The following is a 20,560-nucleotide window of genomic DNA, read 5'->3' as shown; positions in this document are numbered from 1 at the left end:
ACATAGAAGAGGGAAATTACAGCCATTTTTATATCTGCCCAGTTCATAGGTCTTGTTAATGATTTTCAGTATAGTCGTTGTGCAAAGAATGTATACCAGAACCCCTTTTCTCTCTCTCTTTTTCAGCCTATTCTAAATCTTCTCACTGTTCTCAGGACTTTCAAGATGGGCAATATGGAACATTTACTTGCCACTCTGCAGCATTTTTTTCCCTTCAGAAAAGGAAAACATGCAAGGAAAAAAAAGATCAGTTGTGCCTTTCAGTTTTAATCTTGTTCAATTTTCTTTGCCATGATTTGCAAGTAGATAAAAGGTACTTCCACTTTCCTGATGTCTTTACATGCTTAGGGACTTCTGTGACCCACTGTCTGTACATTTGCTATTAGCTGTGGTTAGAAAATCAGTAGCAGCTTTCACATTAAATAGAACACACAACAAATATATTTTGTTTGAGAGAAGGTCAAGAAACTCCAGGCAAGCATGGAGACATCTATCACTGTTGTTCTGCCTGTCCAGCCCAGTAAATTAAGAGCCCAAACTCTGGTCATGGAATGTAAACACTTGCATTATCAGAGCTTTTATGTGCGGTGTTTTGTTCTTAAGGTGCTTATGTTTGTGGCTCTTGTAAACGCCCTTTGTCTCTTGGGAGAGCTGACTCACACTGGTCAGCAAAGATCCTCAAGGAGCCATTCATTTACTCAAAGAGCCTTATCTCATGTCCTCACATATCTTTCTGTCACATCCAGCGCTTGAAGGCGATGTATCATCCAATTATACCAGCTAGCCAATAGCAGAAGATTCATATCAGATGGGGATGCATAATTAATATCTAGTGTATTTCAATACAACCTAGGTACAAAGTGATTATATCAGGGCAAGAAACAGACCATTGTTATTGCTTGAAATGACCTGTAAATATTAGGTCATGGTGGGCATGGTAGTCATGGTGGAAAAAAAATATACTAACCAGACAGAAGGCTCTGCATGTGATATGTGTAGATTTGAACCAGGTTGAGCATAAAGCAAAAATGCATTAAGAATATTTCTTTCATTTAAAAACTTGGACAGGTCTGAGTACTTCTGAAATTAACTACTTGAGCTTTCTCACATCACTCAGTGCAGTGGATGAAGGTCCCGTTCACTTCAGTGAGACCCCAAACACTTTTTTCTGTAATGATCATGCATGTCAGATAAACATGAAGTATTTTGTGTCACAGTATCATGACCTAATGCAAAGGGGGGAAAAAAAAGTAGTAAAAATTCTTGCTCACTGTGAGAATATCCATGACTGTCTTAATTCACATTGTATGCCCTGGACATTTCAACGGCCAGTGTGATTTAAGAATGACTTAAAGCAACACATTATTTAAAAATGATGCCCATGGTACCTGAGATATACATCCATGCTGTAACTTGACATGTTTCTGTCTCCACTGCAGGAGAGAGCTTTGTTTGGTATCACTCCCATATGACATGATTGGACAAACAATTCTGCCAAACATTCTTCAATGTAATTTTTTCCCTCCAAGGCAAAGGCTATACTGCAGAAGATATCACAGTACAGGAAGCTGAGTCAAAGGACACCTCTCTTCACTACTGAAAGCAGCAGAAAGCCTTAGGAATGTACAGAAAAGACTAGCCCTTTATCTAGATACATCTAAAACCTCACTGCTCCATTTAAGTCCAGGTTCTTGCTGTAATCAACGGAAAAGGGTTGACACTTTTGGTAGTGTGATTCAACCCATCCTCAAATATCGATCTCAAGTATATGGGATGATGGCTCTGTCACTGATTGCTTGCATTATGCAAAAGCCTGTGGCAACCTTGTTTCAGAGGAAGAGCACCTTCATAGATAACAGGGCATCTGATTGACAAGGATAACAGACCTATATGATCTGTGAAGGTAGATTTAAAGAATCTAGCTTTTCTGTTTCCTAACACTGTATGACTCCTGTTGGCTTTGAGTCAAGTACAACTACATAAACTCAAATGCTGCCACGAGCAAAAAAAATATCCCCAACAAACATCCCCAAACCAAAACAAAAGCCTTAACATGCCATTCAATCAGCAAAGATGGAAGAAAAATACATGGGAGGATTGGCAACAAGGAGTCTACAGCAATTACATTTGTTATACCTAGACAGAAGGAGAGAAGGAGCTGTGAAAAAGTCACAATATTTCTCCTGCTTATTTGAAGTTGAGGATGGTCAAACTTTGTGGGAGGCATTTTGTTTCTGTTTAGTTTTGATTTCATTTATTTCTTCTCCTTCAATCTGAGACACCAGTTTGTTTCTGTTGATTGATGAGATTTGGCAGCAATTTACTGAGCATGAAAGACCCAAACTGACAGTGCACAGCTCTGCACCTGTGCAAGGTGATGAAACCTAAGAGGCAGGTTTATAATACCTACATTTCTCTTTGGATGCTTGTATCTACACTCCTGCAAAAAATTTATCATCTCAGCAAAAGCTTTAAGAAAAGCTTTAAGACATGCTTATTACTCCTGTGTCATCTCATATTTTCCTGTCTTGGTAAATAAGGTGCGTGGTTCATATCTATTATTTCTCCTAGTTCCCAGATTAGATCATAGCATTGCTTTGTTTATTAACAATTTTTCTACTTTGCCACATCTCTTCATCTCTTTCTGCCCTGCCCTTCAGCTATCCTTGAAACGAGGTGAGAAATAGGTTCTTCATCATGCCCTTAGGTATCTCAAAGGGCTGAAATCTGATACTTCTATCTAAAGACTTTTTTTGCCTTAATAAACTCTCATGCTATGAAGTGTGGTATCTTTATCAGGAAGGAGCATCCATCCCAAGTCCAGGAACACCACCTAAGTAAGATGACTTTTGACTCTGAGTGTCATTAGAGAACAGCTGGTATTTTCTGGAGCCCTGGATACCTGTGAAGATTGCCTAATTAATGATGATAGCTTCTGAAAAAGATCTGGGTGCTTAAATAAGTGAACAAGTATCAAGAAGAGTAGCTCATCTTCCCTTCAAAACATGAAGGTATTTTGATTTGCACAAGGTAGCATATAGAGCTTATAATATGGAGTAGAGCCACCTACAGGATCTGCTGACTTTTGTTAGCTCATCTTTGTTCTGATATTACAGCTTTAGCAGTAATACATGTTTACAAGCCCATAGGATCGTAAGAGCTCTTAATACAGACTTTTCCATGGAGGTGCCAGAAGACAGAGCCTCACCTAGGCCTTCCTTATTGCACCTCACTGTTTGCCCCTTTCTGTGGCACCTAAGGACTCATCACTATTCACCAGAGGGGAAGGCAGATGGTGAAGGATAAAAAAAAAAAAAAAAAAGAATAGAAATGGTTTCAAGTTTGATCACAAACATTAATTCCTATTTTGAATGCTGATTGGAACAGATGGTTTCAATGAGAGCCAGCTCCAAAGATGACTGAAGACAATAGAAGGATTTCTGTTGGTTCTGGTGAATGTTTCACTGCCTATGGAAAACTAGATCTTGATCTAACATCTGCATCTTCATTATGAGAAAACTTGGGGGAGAGGAGATCTTATGGACCCATAGGAGTCTATACCTCTCATAGCCCCAGATTTCCCAAATGAAGTTTTGATGCTCATAAACTTTTGTGATTAATTCTGCTGGAAGTGTGGTTGTGGCAATAGCATGCATGATTTCTCTGAACAGGCAAGCAACACTTCTCATTCACTGTTGCTTGAGTAATTGGAAAAATCACTCATCCATTACTATTTTACAGCCACAGACACAATCCTCTCCTGAGCTGGCACCTCAGCTGGGGATGCTCCATTTCCATTTAATAGAATGAAAACCATGTGGCTGTGAATCATCTGGTTCTGTCTCTGCCTCCTTAACAGGAGCACATTTGCTGTATTCGATCAGCTGTGCTAAAGTTCAAATTGATGGCAGGACTCACACCTCATTTCCACATGCAGAGGCTGTGAACTTTCTGAGGCTGCAAACATTTCCTTAGCTGATTTCTTACGTTCTAGAAGCTGGTTTGTTTTTAATTTAATTTTCTTTTTTTTTTTTTTTGACTGCCATTGTGTGGTAGATACTGCGCAGACAGACTAGGCACCATCACTCCCTAAAGCTTTTATTAACGGCACTTTTTCTTTCTGTCCAAGCTTTTTCTGCTACATTTATTATCACACACGCTTGGGTGTGTATGTATGCATTAGGATGTCCATAAATCACTGTGCAACTCCAACTACACGCTAAGAGTGCAATTCCACAGTGCTTTAACTAATCTAAACCAGAGCTACAGCAGTCCCTCTCTCTTTTACTCACAGCTACATGTTCCTACCTTCATCTTTGAGCTGGTACTAGCAGATTTATTATAAAGGCTGATAGTTTGTGCAGTATCGCGTAGGGAATTGGCTCAGGGAGTCGGTGCAAATATAAAACAGTCACATCAAGCAGGATTTTGGCCCATTCGTTTCATTGAATCATGTCATCCTATATTGACAGTGCAAGCCAGTGAATCAGACCATGTGGGATTGATGACACTATGACAGCAACCCTGATTTAGAGTAGGTTAAAGTGCCCTGATGGCTTTCCTTCTATGTGTCTGGGGGTGAGCATGTGTGTTTGTGGATTCTTATTTCTAGATACACATGAGCAAAAATCTACACAGCAGGAATTTCTAGGCTGTTACACATTGCACTGGGCTATAAAAGTGCTCTGAAAGATCCCAACTATGCAATGGTAAGTTTTTACAGAAGCAGCAAGATGACATCTCTCTGCAGGCAGACAGGCGCTGATCTGGTTCTAATCCTGACCTCCCTGAAGGTGCTGCTGGGTGAATACCTGAACACCACCAGTTATCCAGTGATTAACACTGCGTGGCTCATCAGGGGTAATTGTCTTGACTTTCAAGTCCACTCTGCTATTGGTGGGATGGACGTAAGTGCTACTCCTTGTACAGGGGCTAGGGCTGGGTTAAGCCTGGAAAGGGGGAAGTGATGAGGCTAGTAGTGTGTAATTTTTTGTGGAGAAATCACAGAGTGATAGAAGTGGCTTTTTGAGTAATAAGCAGATGGGGAGATGGGGGAGATGAAGCAGAGATATTGGTGTGAAATGATAGAGAGATGTGCTAGGTAGTTGTGGCATGCATGTTAGCATCTAGCCAGGGAGGGCAAGGGATAGGCTAAAAGCATAGAAAATTAATAGAGGCTTTTCTTTTTTGGTATTTCTGTTATTGCAAGTCCAATGTGGGCAGTACCACCAGTATTTTTAGGCGCTGCTGTTATCTGCAGTTCCGCTGCTGTAGCTCACGGTTGTTATACATACAAGTGTTCAAGGCCATGTAATTAATGCCATGAAAACTTCTCTACCAAGTGGATCCTGCACTTATAGTGATGTAGCAGAAACGAAGCTTGATACATCTTTTAATGGCATGGGAATAAGATGCCTTAACTGCTGGATAATAGAAGGTAAATAATTTCCTTCCACCTGTTCGTAGAAGTAGTGGCTACTAAAAGAGTAAAGTAGCAGTTCAGTCACCTTATCAGGTAATTATTTTCCTTTCTTATTTGTTGTGTTCTTCTTTTGTTCACTGAACTGCGTGTGTATTTTTTCTTTTTAACATTTTCCATCACAGTAAAATTGTATTCCTCTGCTAATATTGATTTAGCTTTCATTACAATTGCATTAGTTGTGCTATTATTGACATTGTTTAACCTTTTACTACTGCCTTGTGACCACAGCTAAATGAGCATCTTTCTGTATGTTTACTCACTTTTCCAGCACTTTTCTCATATATTTCCCATATAATAAAAACTTTTTCCCTTGCTTTCTTTTAAGTTAGCAATGGTTGTGAATGCCAATAGTAAATTGTATTTTCTACATCTAAATAGTATTGAATTGTTCTTCATGAGTGGGTGGTTTTTATCCCAATTTTGAATCATTATTATTATTATTATTGAATCAATATTGTGTAACTGATCTCGATTAATAACTGGAAAATAAGTAATCACTGAATAAACAAGTAAAAATCTCACTTTTTTTTTTACATGATATGTTGTATTACAGTTTGAATAAATACTTGGTGAATGTGCCAAAATATTTGATTGGAGAAAGGAGGCATTTCAGGAAGAATGATTTTAAATTTCTTAAGCAACTCATTTTTTCTTTCTCCTTTTGTCTCTGGAGGAAGTTTTGGATCATTTGAATCTTAGTGTAGTGCTCTTGGTTAACTTGAAATTCCATAGAGAGCACAGTGTTGGACATGTGCTGTGCTTCAAAGCCACTCCAGCAGCCTCTGCCTCACTGGGGAATTGGAGCATGAGTGCATGTGCCGTGACTCAAAAGATGGTGAGCTGTGCCTGGGCAGGGCAGAACCAGAGGAAAACTGCTGGAGGTCCACAGGAGCTCTGACCTGCAAATCAGTCATCCAGCCCAAATATAGAACAAAAGACTAATCAAACAATCCAGTGTCTGATTCCCTTTAATATTTCCCTCAGGATAGCTGGCACTCTTGTTGGCAGGACAGTTTTACCCATTAGAGCAAAAGTGTGATGGATTTACATCATAGAATCATTTGAATTGGAAAGGATCTTTGATGGCCTTTTATTCAAACTCCCCTGCAATGAACAGGGACCTCATAGCTTGATCAGGTGCTCAGAGTCTTGTTCGGCCTGACCTTGAATGTCTCCATAAACTTGTACTGCATCTCAGAAAAACACCTGAAATTTACAGCAAGTTTCTTTTTCCTAGGTAATGTAGCCGTAGATATACAACATCCAAGAACTCTGAACGAAAGCAAATGCTTTCCAGAGATGTTGAATTGGTTTTGAATTGTGGTATCTTCTCTTACATCCGCATAAAATATTTCCCTCCTACTTACAATAACATTTGGAAACATAAAGACACAGGAAGGCCTCCCAGTTTCTGGGAGATGTTACAGCAGCTCTGAGCTCTCCTACAAAGCTTATTATAACTTACAATTTACAGAGCAAATTTAGCTGCAGTGATAGCATCGCCATGCAATCTCAGAACCCAACAGTAAGTTTGGACTCTAGTTCCCACCTTGCCTCCTCTTTCAGTCTGCTAAATATTTCCCAGATTGCACAAGGCTGTTTACCTTGGTTCTTCTTGTGTGATGTGCTGTTCTCTTGTAGGTAAATCTCTCACAAATATTCATTGCTCCTGAGCAGAAGGCTTACAGACTGATCTCTCTCTATTCCAGAATCCCCCTCCAGGAAAACTAACATCATTTGAAAGAGTATGCACCAGTTCATCCTCAGCAAGGTTGGAGCAAGTCTTGTAATCCCTTTCTGTGATCCCTCTATCTTCATTCTTGTGCTCATCCATGAATTCAAATATCATATTCTGCTCATATAACACTTCAGGCAAAGAGCTGTGGTTCGGAGCTAGTGAAGTTATCTTGACATATCTTTAAAAAGCTCAGCCTTTTTTACCTAACCTGAAGGCAACATTCTTTTTCAAATGTTCATTGCCTGGGTTTTAACATCTCTAGCTTTATTGATGTTAGGTATGTTTAGACATGCCTAGAATCTATTTTAAGCTTGTGGCCGAAGATCTATGGGCAGTTGGTGAAGAAATAGAGGAACCTGGGTTAAGTTTTCCCAGCTTTAAGAGAGAAAGGATGGTGGCAGTGTAAAAGGGTTCCTCTCATCTGATCATTCATGAGTCATGTTGAGACTATGTCCTGCCCTTTTCTCCTTGTTTTCCTCTTGTTCCCAGGGTAGTAATACTCACCTGTCTTTGGTCACTTATGTTCTTTGGGAAAAGAACTGCCTTTTCACTCTGTTTGTACAGCAAGTAACACAAATCCCACTCTAGCACTGCAGCTTCATGGCACTATATTAAGATAAATAATAACAGCGAATGAAGTATGGGTGTAGGATTGAGTACACAAACATATGTAAGACACTTGGAAATTCACTGACCTCAGTGTGCACCCAAGAATGAATCTAGGCCATGATTCCTAATTTTCAATTTTCTTTCAGTTCTAATTTGGCAGTTAGAGGTTGTGTTGTTTTTTTCCACTCTAAGTAAGAGCTGTGGAATCTTTTTTCCTTAAATTAATTTGATTAAAAGAAACTCTGCTAAATTATAAAAGGACTTGTAATTCAATATTACTATACTGAATATAAGTCTATATATAAATATTCAGCTTGTTGCTTGCTCCATCATTATCTTTACAGGTTACTCTTCACAATGGATTCAGAGATAGCACTTGACTAAACAAACGTTTAATAAATATCCGCAGGATGTTAAAAAGAACTTAAAATTAATATATTTCAGTACAAGTTCACGCAGATTACTTTGTTCAACCATTTTGTAACTGAGAAAGACAAATCTCTCTGCATCCATCAAATAGATTTGCACCCAAGTTTGAGGGTTTCTGAAACTGATTAAGGACTGCTCTTAATAACCAGACTAGGCTAACTGCATACAGAAGCATGAAGTGGTCTCTTCACAGCTCATTGCAGGGCACTCTGTACAGCCAAGATTGCAGTTAGGCACTCACTCAGCTTTAGTATGTGATTATTACCTCTCACTGAAGAGGAAAAAAAGCCCTAAAAATTAAGAGATTGAAAAGTATAGCAAGACTGGGACTGCAGTATGTTTATGAAGTGGAAGCCTATTGATCTCACAATCATATCTTGTGGGAACAAGGGAGAAGCCACTGTGATTTCTGTGCTGTTGCAGTAGTAATAAAAATCCCTATTGAAAAGATAGAATCAAGAATGGTTAGTCTTGCAAGTGACTACAAAACCATCTACTGCCAAATCAGTGTCATGGGTAGGGACACCTCCCAACCAGATTAGGCTGTCCAAAGCCCCATCCAACCTGGCATTGAACACTGACAGGGATGGGGCATCCAGAGCTTCTCTGGGCAGCCTGTGCCAGTACTTCACCACTTTCACTGTGATTAATTTCTTAAGTCAATTCTAAATCTTTATTTTAATTGTTAACCACTATCCTTTGTCCTACTGCTACAATCCTTGACAAAGAGTCCTTGCCCCATCTCTTCTGTAGGCCCCTTAAGGCACTGGAAGGATGTAGTGAGGTATCTCCAGAACCTTCTCTTCTGCAGGCTGAATGCCCTTACCTCCCTCAACCTTCCTTCATAACAGAAATACTCCAGCCTTCTGAGCTTTCTTCTGGCTTCTTGTGGACTCTCTCCAATACTTATTACCCTATTGTCCTATGTCCTTCTCGTGTTGGGAGCTGAATGCGCTAATATTTGTTCAAGAGTTTCAGGAGAGAACAACTCAGATTCCTCTGAAGGAAATAGGGAGGGTAAATACGAATGATTAATTAAAATGACACAGACAAACTTAAAGTAAGGGATTTGAGCTGCTAATTCAGTAAATATTAACTTTCCTTTACAGCATGAGTTATCATTATCCATCGGTTAATTTACTTATGAGGATCGATATTAACATGTCACAAACCACTTCTTGCTCCTCAAAAAGCCAAAAATATCTTTAATGACAACATAGGTTTCTTTTCTGAAGGTACTGGAGTTTCCATCCAGTATCCAAGCACACACTTAAATGTAATCCCCTTTGATGGGACTCCAAGTTAAGTGTGTGATTAAATGCTCTGTGGCAGAAGTAGAAATTGAGCATTTTCTTATGTATCCGAAGGGACATGAGACCAATTATTAGGTTACTGGGTTCACTAGGTATATTCCTGTCACTTCTGGAACTACTCACTTTTACATCAGCACTAGGAGTACCTGAGAGAAAATTTACCAAGCTTTGTAATGTGATCAATGCACACAGATCCCAACATTTTGGCAGAGCTTTGAAGCAGATCTGGTAGTGCTGGAGCTTAAAGAGTCCTGCTTTCCAAGAAAGAGTAAGGTTTGTCATTTTTTATTGCATTTTTTTTTTTCCATTAGTAGTTTTTTACCTTTGAGAATCAGTTTGTGGGATAGCACAAGGTCAAGGTGTGGTTATAACATGGAGTACCCAGATAGCTGCCTTGTCTGAGACCATGGGAAGCCTTACTGAATCCTTTATTCAGTCTTCATATATCTTACAATCTCTTGTTTAAATATTCATCATATACATAATCTAATGTCGAAGACAGAAATACGTTGTTCGCTTGGCAACAACTGTAAACACTTCAGGTAATTACATGACAGCTGTGAAATGTGAAGGAAGGGAGAAGGAAGCATGCAGAGTTTTATTGCCTGTATATGAAAGTAAACAATGAATTTGTAAACAGAACTGAGAAAAGCTTCCACAAGCTATTTAATGAGATGATAAGTAAGGCCTTGTTTGTTTACTTATATGTACCTGCAGACACAGAAGAGTGCAGTTAATTGTTGTATGACATTCAAATGCTTCCCATATTTGTGTCTGGGCTCATCTGGCAGTAAATGTTAAGGTCATTCCCAATTCACGCAAGACTAATCTTCCACTGAACTCAAAGCAATTGAGAAAGTTCAACAAATATGTGCTTTGCTGATGTTGAAAGAAATTCAGGCAGGAAATGGATGGACTCAGATCTATGCCCTTATTAAAGTCTGGAGTAGAGGGACAGGCAATGATTTCTTCTTTCTGCCGACAATGACAGGACCCAAGTGAATGGCTGGGTGTAAGGAAAAATGTTCATAGTCTTAAAATTCCATACAACTTCTAACTAGTATTATAAATCTGTTCTTTGGCATGGAACAACATATTAGAACAAAGCAGAGATCATCATTCAGATCAAGTGTGTTAGATACTTTCTATACCCACTATGATATTCAGTCAGATACTTTCTATACCCACCTAACTGTTTTGCAGGTGTTTCACCTGATCTTATGCACAGATTGAAAGGCTGACCTACTCCTGCTATGACCTATGCGTATGGGAGCTCTGCTTTGATACCTGGTCCCATGAATCACAGTTAAAATAAATGGCTTGATTAGCCCAAAGTAGAGAGAGTAAGTCCTATAATTGATCGTTACAACTCAGGTTATTTTAACTCTGAGCATCTACATTAGGAGTTCTATAACCTTGAGTCAAGAGAGAAAAAAAGAAGTACTTTTGCCAAAAATCAAGTCATTTTCTGAGCAGCTTATGTCCTTAAGTACACTCACTCCTGGTAGACTACAGAGTCTGATATGTTTTCTGAGAAAAGCTTTTTTTTTTTTTTTTTTTTTTTTTTTTTTTTTTTTTTTGGTTTTTATTTATTTTCACTGTGTGGTGCACTGAAAGCAGGAATAATGAAGAAAGTTGCCTGGTTTATCTTGTATGAAGTATAGCACCAAGCTGAAATAACATCTTAGGTCTTGAAAATACTACCAAAAAAGAAAAAAAAGTGTCCTGTCTGTAGGGCAAGCTCCTTTCCAACAGATTTGTGATTTAGCATTATTGGTTTCAGTTTACCAGATAGAACAGCTGCTGATGGATCAGGGAGACATATATTCCACTTCAGTGTGCAATGACCACCTAGCCAAAGAAGCTAAAGAGCTGTAAGAAACCAAGAATTAAAAACTGTTCATCTGTGACAGGAGATAAATGCAATACCAAATGAAAAAGAAACGCCTGATGAATATTGTATCTACAAGGGACCAAGATTCACCATGTCCCCTCAGAGAACACATCTGCTTAGATATTCTTGTTGGGATGATAATTAGAAAGATGGCTTCTATGAATGGTATGATAATGAGTGAAATCCCACATCTTGCTGCAAAGTGTTCCCTGGATAACAAGTGAGCTGAAATGTAACTTGTCACTACAGGATTCAGAATCCCCCTGATCACAAGAAATGAAAACTCTGAACAGTAGGTATTTGGGTGCTCTCATCATCTGTATGTGAAGAAAAGTTTAGGCACTCTGAGCAAGGTCTATGGTCGGAGTGATTCGTGATACATCACAGCTGATTGCTTGTCAGTGCCCAATCTGAATAATCTGAGTTTGTTAAGAGACATTCTTGCTCATTCAAAAGACAAAATCTTTCCCAAATGAGAGCAGAGTGTGGTTCATGTGATACCTTCAATCAGAGCACTGGATGCTTTCCTAGAAAGCATAATGAGTGCCAGGGGCTGAGACTGTCTTCCTTTACGTGAAAAGCCCTATATAACTATCACTGACAAAATTCTAGTTTGAAATGAGATCTTGTCAGATGGGACATGACAACTGCATTTAATAGACCATGTGAGAAATACTGTGAATTCTCAGTGGCTGATCTTGGCCTATATTCATCACAGAAAAATTCCCAGCAGTTTCTTTTTTTCAAGATTGCCTTTTTCAAGTTAACACTTTCATGAGCAGTGCTTCAAACAGAAGATTTCATGTGAAACACTTTGTAGTCCTCAGACAGAAGATGCAAACAAAAATATTCTTGTGATTTATTATTCCATATATTCAGTCCTTGTAGTGAAGCTAGAGTCTAGCTAGTTGTTTTAAAGTAGTTGAATGCTACTATCAGAGAGGTAGAAAGTCATCCATTGACTGTGGTGGTTGAGAAAAGCTGATGTAAAGGCAGAGTTAACTATGAGAAGACTATCATCAAAGCACTCCCAGTTCTGTAGTAGTGGCCATCTGGAATGTTCCCTGTGATACCTTGTGAAGAAAAAGGCAGTCCTGTGTTAAAAGCTCATCTGAGGTGATGAAAGGGACGTGACCTACTGGAAAAAATTTGTGGTGCAAGATTTGCTCTGACGGATGTGCATGAACCTTTGGCTACAGTAATTATGATTTTACATCGACAAAGCATTTCTCATCCTGGGTCCCATAATGCCCCATGTACTATCACGCTGGTGAGGTGCTGACATTTTTTTGGCAGGAGTGCACACCAGGCAGCTAAATGAAGGCTTGTTAAGTGGGGCACTGAGGGAAGTTAGGCAAAGAAAAGAGAAAAGACAGTGATGAGATAAAAAATCCACCTCTAACAACATGAAAAGTTAGCCCAAATGCAATTGCAGGGCTAAAAACAAAACATCTTGTTTTAATAGATTATTTATAAGCCAGGTTTTCTGTACTTGGGGGATGGCTCACTACTTTTAAACAGCCATCGTTGATGCTGACAGTACAAGCTTTGATTTTACGTGTTCAAATTCCCTTTTTTCCTCAAACACTCTTATTATAGATGGCCCAAACCCCATGGTTGTTCTGAACATTCAGTTGCTTGGGCTGGAAAGAAAGTCTACAGATCCTGCGTAACTCTATATTTGTAATTGAGAAGCTTAGGGAATAAAAAGGCCTTTTTGCCTGTACACATCTGTTTAGACAAAGGAAAGAAAAAGCATGTTCTGGTGAAAGCTCAGATTTTGTCAGGGTTCACGTTCATAATCTCATCTCTTATGTTAGATACCAGCAGCTGAATGTGACTGGACCAGGACATACTGAGTATGTGTTCTTTAGTTAGTGACTTACCAGTAGAAGTTGTAGGAGCAACATTTAAAGACTACCTTTGATTATCCTTTGACTGCATCTTATCTTCTCATCAAGAGATACTTCACTGGTGTGAAGTCAGAGAACCTTAAACTTCTCCTCTGAGGGAAAAGGTCCAATGCTCTAAAGTCATGATAATTTACCTATGCTGATAAATAAGCACGAGAGAAAGACTTGTCTTAGTCAAGTGAAACTGGTGACAGTTCTGAATGTACAAAACCATCAGTCCAAATCTAAACCCTTTTTCTGCCATTTGAAACATCCTGCAGGGTTGTGGTCTTGGGATGGATTTACTGCTAACTCATACCCTGGCATTTCCAGTGATTTTGCTTTCAGCAAGTAGAATGATTAGAAAGAGATTAATTCTGAAAGAACCCTATTTTTGTCATATATTTCATTACTTGTTCTACCTTATGTTGTAATGGGAAAAAAGGGAACTGTCTGAGGAATGTATTTGTATTCCCAGGATATCTGACCTCCAGCACTCTCTCTTGTTGGCACTTAATGACAAGAGAAAATAATGTTCTTCCAGGGGGAAAAAAATAAGATGCAGAATTAACACAGCCATCTTATGGGTGGGGAAAAGAGAATTTGGGAATACACAGAAGAAACATTTGTATTATAACTTTGCTAGGAGAAAATATGCTCTAATTAAATGGCAGCAGGTTGATAATATCCACATGACTTGCTCGCATTATTAATATTTTATGCTAACAGGGACCCATCATGCATTCTTTAACATTCATTCTTTGTGCCTCAGAGATCACAGGCAGGTCTTCACTTTCAATGTCTATATAAGAATAAAACAAGGTCTTTAGCAAACATTTTACAAAAGAAAATGGGAAATTTCTTTGGCATAAGGAGATAAGAATAATGATTTACATTTATAAATAGCAAATGACTGATGGAAAATTTTCCATATAGGTTATCTTGAATTATTTGTATACAAAAACAGTATTTGTGTGTGTAGAGGAGGACAGCTACAATACGTTTATTTTGCAGGTTGGTTTATACACATTCTTTCAATTACTTGTTTATTGAGGAAAGTCAGTGAGCATGATCCCTCCTTTGAAATTCCAAGAAGTAAAAGTTACCCGGGTGCTTCCAGTAAACATTTTCAGCAGTGTATGCAGTTTCCTTCATTTGGTGTCTCAATAAAGCATTTTTTAATTGGACTTGAGCACTTTGCCAATCACCTTCTCCAACACAGGATTACCACTGAAATGAATTCTACCATGAAAATGTTGTGGTTGTTTTTTTTTGTTTTTTTTTTTTTTTTCCTTGTATAGATTTTAGTGTCCAATTTTCTTTGGTAAGAAATGGACCAAGGGTTTGCTTTCATGGGTTCGGTAATGGCTGCTAGCATGGGTGAGTTTTTTCTTGGCTTTATAATGAAAATTTTGTCCTTTCTTTGGAGTCCAACATTTAGGGTTTGACAATGGAGTGAAAAGTAGAATTGGAATGGGCACTTTTCAGCTAGGGAAAACCTTCATGTCTAAAAGTAGTTGCAAGCCACTTGATCGCAATTTTCAAGTGCAGCTTTTAAGAGGCTTTTAGGCACACTTCCACAAAAGTTGCACAGCAGTTTTCTTGCTTTACTTCTGATGTCAAATCCAAATCAGATGCTTAACAAAGTGAAGGTTTTATCAGTTTGTAGTTTCTTGCTCCCATGTCGTTATTGCACTGTAGGAAGTGGGTATCGCCAGACTCTTGATGGACACGAGAATGGTGATGGACATGTGATTACCTCAAATTGCTTCATAAATAAGAGAAGATCACAGAGGCTGAGATAAGAACAAAAATTTGCTGGAAAGAGAGCTTTCATTTAAAATCACAGAGTATATATTTAAGAGAACTACTGAGACCTTCCTACTAAGATTTTCCATCAGATTTCAATGTTATAGAAATCTGTATTTAAAACAATTTTCTGATCTTTAGGTTTTTTAGCCTTAAAAGGTTTTTCTTTTGCTATTAATTCCTGCTTGTCCTCATTTTCTCTATCGTTGCTTTCTGTTGACTTATAATTCCCTCTACCTCTCTCCTCCTCTTTTGTCTCTTTTTTGTCTCTTCCTCTTTTGTTGATTAAATTGTTTCTTCCCTTTACTACTTTAAAATAATATTGTGTTGGACTTCTGATTGAATAGTTCTTTGTAATCTTAAAGATCATTTGCCTTTTATCTTCCACCATCTTGACAGGCGAGTCTTCTTTCTAATATGGTCTTTCTTCAGATTCTTTTTTATCTTTTGAATATTTTAACTTTGCAGATTGATTTTTTTCTTGTGCAGGTTTCCTTTTAGTTGTGCATAATTAAATTATTCTTTCCCTATTAAGCCTTTGGCCTTGTAAACCTATTTCTTTATCCATTAAAAAAAAAAAAAAAATCGGAGAAAAGAAAAAGGGAAAAAAATCACCATGTTATATGCACAAAGCTCTCTTGAGGAAACTGCATTCATCTTGCAATATCAGTGTTACTGTAGCATCTGTGAACTTCCCTGGCACCAAGGTCCCATTGTCCTTCACAAAAGATCATCCTTAGTTTATAACCTAAATAAAGAGAGCATACAAACAGCAGGAGCAAAGTGCTGTTTGCCTCATGCAGGCAGAGAATTGTGATTGAAGACAAGGTTTTGCAGAGACCTCTGCTGCTATTTAGGAAGTAAAATAAGCCTCAATTCCTCTACTCTAGCTTTTGTCTTCATCCTCAGCCTGATATGTCCTTTAGGTTGGCTTTGGGCCATCAGAGAGCACTAACATATGGACTTGAGTGAAAGTCATGCAAGAAAAATGACTTTAAAGGCTAAATTTTCCTTGGAGCATTGGACACGAGGCAGTGAACTAAGCTGGAAAATCTGGCCATAAATGTCTAGGGAAGAATTGAGCACTACTCAATTTGTGGCTTGCTGCTTGCAGAGTGAAACAGAACAGCAGACACAGTGACTCGCTGGGTACTTCCAGTGGAGTCCATCTTTCCTTTTGATCCTTCTGTCAATCATAAGGGCTATGCCTAAATGGGAAAGTGCTTCCAGCAGGATTTGTATTTTTGCTGTTACCATGAGAAAAGTTTGCTCCTTATTATTCTTAGGATTGAAAGGGACTGGAGGGAAAAGAAAGAGACAAGGAAAGGATGGCAGGAAGGGAGGAAGATGGGGAGGCTCCAATGCAACAGTGCTTGAATGTCTTCTATGTCTTCACTGCAACAATGAAAATAAATCTAAAAAATCTTATATGAAGGCTTTTTCCCTTCATATCTCTCTATCCCTTCATCTCCACATTCCTTATCTCTCTTGTGTGAGTGAGATTAGAAAAATGATAAGGACAGCAGTTTGAAAATTAAAAAAGAAAAAAAAAAAAACAAAAAGAAAAACCAGAATTTCAGTCCAAGTCATCTTTAAATTATTCTTTATACAAATAATGTGATAGAGGTTTTGGGCTCATTGAATAGCCTTCAATAAATCCAGAATTTGACTGACAAGGCTCCTTGAAGAAATTGTTTTCTCTTATTTCTGTTCAAGTAAGAAAAGAATTTAATTTGGGAGGGAGGAGGAGAAACCAATTTAACACCAAGGATTTTGCAGTGAAACACAATGTGCCTCTGATTCAGTGTATTTGTCACCATGTTTCACTTGAGTAAACATGCTGTTGCTTAGAATCCAAGACAAATTATCAGGCAGCATGCTTGATGTCTGTTTTTAGGTTCAATTCACACCATATTTTATTTAAAGACAAAAACAATATAACAGGATTTACCAGCATCCTTTACTTGTTGCATGACTATTACAGGTTTTAGCATCCCTGCAACACATGCCTGCTGAGTAGCTTACTACAAGCTGTTGTAGCCAGTAATTTGTTTGCCAAAGTTGGTCTTTAACAAACCAGATTTGTACACATATAACCAGAGTTAGCAAAACACTCTCGTTGAATGAGTTGAGCTGAACAGCAGCTTGTAAATGCTGCTGTGAAACTTCCACAAATATCTGGTGAAAAATACAAAGCTTTTCTTCCACATTACACATTTCATTAGTGAAAGGGATGAACATGACAGTGGAAAAGTTCACAAAATAAAGACGAAAACACAGGGCAGCCTTTTAAAATCCCCTTTGGATCAGACTTTCAAAAATCTCCCAGCTCCTATAGGGACAAACAGAAGCTCATTGGGATTTTGTAAACATGCCTACAGACATTAAGTAGCTGAAGTACTATTGTACAAAATATCATATAATTGGGCCATTAATTATTTTTATAATGGACATAGAAGATGATTTGTGAGTGATGATGTCTGTGAAGGTGAAGAAATGGTTTGATTTATATGTGTTTTCCTGTCTATGCAAATACTCTTTGTGACATGGTTGTAATACGACTTTTCCAAATGTTCACTTTGGTGGGATTTATCCAACAGTTGGACATCAAACGCAAAATTATTAAGTCATATCTCATTAAGTAAATCCCTCAGTGGAAGCAGGTAAACTCTCCTGATGATACTCATGCCTCTTGCTTTGCTATCTGTCTCTGGACGAGAAGAATGGAAACATCCATCAATGCGTTCTTCCTATGCACAACTTGTATCAAACTCTTAACTCTTAAATGGCTAAGGTTCACTCAATCTAATGGTTTGAACTGAGAGTTGAAACAATTTCTTTCCCCCCCTTTTAGAAAGCACAATTACTTTCACAGCTATTGCTCCAGATATAATTTTTACTCCCAGTATGTCAGAAACACGTTACAACATTTCATTTCTCACTGGCAGCCAACCAGAGGACCCAGAGATAATTAGTAGATCCTGCTTCTGCTACATTAAAAATACAAATAAACAAAACCGTTTATAGGGATGTATGTTTCTGTTTTTATTTTTTGTCTTTTTTTAGTTATGATGGGTGCCAGTATTTTAATATAAAGTTATGCAACAGAAAAGTTTTATCAGTACAACCCAATTACTCTTTCCTTGAATGGGATTTTAGGAGAAAATGCACTTTATCTCATCATTATCAAAGAGAGCATTACAGAATTTCCCAAAAGCTCAAGCAGAGATTAGAGCTTCACTTTGCAAACTACACTAGAGCTCAGAGGCCCTGGTTCCTCAAAGTCTTAGGCAAAGATAAGAAATCTAAGCAATTTATCTCCTTTTAAAACTCAACAATAAAGTCTAGACATCACTTGGGTACTAGTTATCAGAAACATCAGGTAGCGTTCTTAAGGAAGTGGATGTTGAGACTTCCTGAAGTTCATACAAAAGCCATCCGATCCATCCAGAAACTGCCCCATCTACAGCAGAAAATCCATATTACCTCCCTGGTCCTTGCTAAGACAGAATGATTCTGTAGTTCAGAATGAAATCTTATCCAAGGGCTATTGAGATTTTAAGTCTTTTTTTTTTTTTTTTTTGCCTTGATGTCCACAATATTTCTCAAGGGCTCCATGAATATTTAAAAAGAGATCTCTAATCTTTCATGTCTTCCAGTGTTGAGATAACTGGCCTTGATTTCTTATCTTTGCCTAAGACTTTAAGAGCTGTTCTCTCAGATTACACAATCACTCAATGCTTTGCATTTTTCCATGGAGCTGGCACCAAATGCAGCTCAAGAACACGTTTTTATAAATGGAAAGTCACTAAATCCAATTTTTTTTTTCCTCTCTAATTGCATTTTCTGCCATCAGCTATGAAAATGTGACCCACAGAAACTTAATGCTTCTGCTTGCATTACCTCACCTCCCATGTGGATACACACTCCCTGCTAACTGACTCCTTGTCAAATCTAATGATAAACTACTGCGTGTGATAGCAATGTGCAGTCCTTCCTCTGTTTTCCCAGTCACGTCTACCATGAGCTTGACTGTAACCTTCCAGGCTGCCATAAGAGGCAGTACATATTCCCAGAAGAAAAACATGACAACATTTCCCTGGCAGCACAGACCTGAGCATCCTTTTGATCTTTGACATGTGGGACTTGAGGTTCAAGCTGGATCATGGGGTTAAAGTAATGGGTATGAATTAACAGGGTTCAGTCCTTGCTAGAAGATTCTGTGACTCTAGGTAAATCTTTCACGTTGGCATTCAGCTGCCTAAAGGCATATAGGTGTCCAGTCCTGATATTCTGAAGAGAGGCATTTGGCTTCCAGCTGTCTGTGGGATGCTGTGCTGTATCTGCCAGTCTTATTATCTCATTGTATGAGTACGATATACTCAGAATCATCTTGGGTAACGCTGACAGCACTTTTGACTCTTTTCTTTCTCTATAGAATCACTTGAGTTGGAAGGAACCTTTAAAGACCATCTAGTCCAGTTCTCCTGCAATGGTCAGGGACACCACAGCTCCATCAGATACTCAGAGCCCTGTCCAGAGTGATCTTAAATGTCTCCAGGGACAGGACACCCACCACCGACCTGTGCTTCACCACATTTATTGTAAAAAACTTTTGTGTTATATCCATTCTAAATCGCTCCTCTTTCAGTTTGAAACCATTTCCCCTTGCCCTATCACAGCAGAATCTGATGAAGAGTCTGTCCCCTTCTTTCTTAAAGCCCCCCTTTAGGTACTGAAAGGCAACTAAAATTATAAAACATACTGATAAGGGTTATTCTTTCTGCTGCTTTCATAAGGAGGGGAAGTCCTTATGTACAACTTAGCACATTACTGCCCAATTTCTGTTGGCACATCCAGGTAATGTTGCTAGAATCATTCTTTACTGCATTTCCAGATGTTAGTGTAGTTTTTTGTGCTGGAACTATGTCTGTAACCAGTAATGTGGTAGAAAGGAATAGAGGCACAAAATCAATTGTCAGTTGCTTGTTAATTGTTAATTGCTTGTCAAGCAATACCATCAGTCTTGAAAATTTGCTGTTTTAAGCACAGAAGAGAGAAAGCAGCAACTAAATATGAAGCTTTATATTTATAGGGAGGAGCCTTTATATTTATAGGGCAGATGTACACATAGAGGCTGGGGACATGCAGAAATGATGTAGGAGCAGGCCACAGCCCCTCTCCAGCAGGACTGCATGCACCAGAAGCAGTGCTGGCCTGGCAGATGCAGCAGTGATGTTCTGCAGAGCACGCAGGCAGTGACTGATGCCTGAAAAAGCTTGCAGAAATCAGATTATGAGAAACAGAAGAGCCTTGCTGCAATCATCTGGCACTGGCATGAACTGCCCAGGAAGCTGGTGGAGTCACCACCCCTGGGGATGTTCAAGAGCTGTG

General features: G+C 38.6%; 1 long non-coding RNA gene across 1 annotated transcript; it reads left to right on the top strand.

Moving 5' to 3' along the window:
• The first annotated feature begins 217 nt into the window (after nucleotides 1-217).
• On the top strand, nucleotides 218-1,656 carry LOC125692120 (uncharacterized). The gene is made up of 2 exons (XR_007376477.1): nucleotides 218-313; nucleotides 1,440-1,656. It is a non-coding gene; the product is annotated as an uncharacterized LOC125692120 (long non-coding RNA).
• Nucleotides 1,657-20,560: the final 18,904 nt, after the last annotated feature.

Source organism: Lagopus muta, chromosome 4 (assembly GCF_023343835.1).
Source record: "Lagopus muta isolate bLagMut1 chromosome 4, bLagMut1 primary, whole genome shotgun sequence".
NCBI classification, from domain to species: domain Eukaryota; kingdom Metazoa; phylum Chordata; class Aves; order Galliformes; family Phasianidae; genus Lagopus; species Lagopus muta.
This window is presented reverse-complemented; position numbering and strand designations above follow the sequence as displayed.